The sequence below is a fragment of the Adiantum capillus-veneris genome, chromosome 11 (genome assembly GCF_014529385.1).
Source record: "Adiantum capillus-veneris isolate H3 chromosome 11, ASM1452938v2, whole genome shotgun sequence".
Classification (NCBI taxonomy): domain Eukaryota; kingdom Viridiplantae; phylum Streptophyta; class Polypodiopsida; order Polypodiales; family Pteridaceae; genus Adiantum; species Adiantum capillus-veneris.
In genome coordinates this window covers 139,798,293-139,799,782 of record NC_140941.1, presented here as the reverse complement: position 1 = coordinate 139,799,782, position 1,490 = coordinate 139,798,293, and the positions used below count along the sequence as shown (strand labels likewise).

The 1,490-nt window shown below is 44.1% G+C and overlaps 1 pseudogene; it reads right to left on the bottom strand.

Moving 5' to 3' along the window:
- Positions 1-270: 270 nt before the first annotated feature.
- LOC147448113 (uncharacterized) lies at positions 271-1,256 on the bottom strand (annotated as a pseudogene).
- Positions 1,257-1,490: the final 234 nt, after the last annotated feature.

Here is a 1,490-nt window from a genome sequence, read left to right as displayed (position 1 = left end):
ACAAAGGTTGGGCAAAAGCAAGTACATTGTTTTCAATGCAAATTGACTCGCAAAGATAGTATAAATAACACAGATAGCGGTATCACTCCTTCTTGGACACATATATAGAAGTAAATGGACATCCTAATGTCCACGCAAAAACTTGTCAAGAACCTGCTATGCTTTTGGAAGTACACCCACCACTTCCTAGTCCTACCTATCTTGGGGCATATTCAACAATCATTGCATTCCAAGGTAATTTTGTGCGTTCAAAATTATACGACAATTGACCTACAGTTTGAGCAGCAATTTCAAGCACAATCGGTTATCATTAATAAACCTATTAGTGAGCAGGAAGCACCTTCATCCCAAACAAAGAGTCTTACTACTGCATCGGCTGCTCCTAACGTCAGTAATCTATCAAAAAGCACAAGCAATGTCACATTTGCCTGCTCTTGTTTTCCGCTCCAATACTTTGAAATCTCAAAAGACTTAGTCCTCTTGATCACATCCCAATGTGTATTCCACACCATACAGATAATATTGGCTTCTAGTATAGGCTTTGATTCATCAAGACCTTTCATTGCAAGCTCACAGCTTTGAAGCAGATGCACCAGCATGCGAGAGAGTGCAAGGGTGGATTCATCCCAAGCACAAGAAGATTTAGAAATGTTCTCATGTAGGAAAACGGAGTCTTTTACAATGTTTTTCATACAATGCACAACATCCTGAGCTTCTGCTCAAGAGGCACCGCATACCTAGCTAGGTACGATTAGGGGCAGGGGACCACCGGACCGGTCCCCTGCCCCCAATCGTACCTAGTTGGGTATGCACTGCCTCCCTCACCGAAGCTCGTGATGTTGAGGTAAGTCACAATGTAGGAATTATTGTGAGAGTTTGTCCAAAACTTCTTGTGAAGGCACCCCTTGCGGGAGCGAGAGGCACCTTGCAAGGTCGTGATTGATGTCACACACTTGCAAGGAAGAAAGAGTCAACCTGATGGATGCCTCTTCAGCAAGAGTCCATGAGCATAGCATACTGAGATACTCCATGCACGCATCCATGCAATCCTGAATGCTCTGCTGCAATGTGAAGCATACATAAGGCATCATCAACCCCAAAAAAATGTCCACACGCGACCATGTCGTTGCGCTTCACATACATGAGATCTATGCATCACTAGTAAATACCAGCATCAGAAGTGTCAGATACAACAATATCAACAGCGAAGAGCTCGATGCCTTTAGGATTGTTGTCACTGTGGCATGCATTGACATGACGACTTCAACTGTTAGATCTCTTTTGCCATTAGAGCAAGCTGGTCCTTATACTTACCTAATGTCACAGCATTGTTGGACTCTCGCTTTCTCACACATTCTCATGCACGGCGAGTAGCTTCTTGTCTCTCACGCAAGCACTAAGTAGTTGTTGCAATATTCCCTCTCTCCCTCCCTCTCTCTCTCTCTCTCTCTCTCTCTCTCTCTCTCTCTCTCTCTCTCTCTCTCTCTATC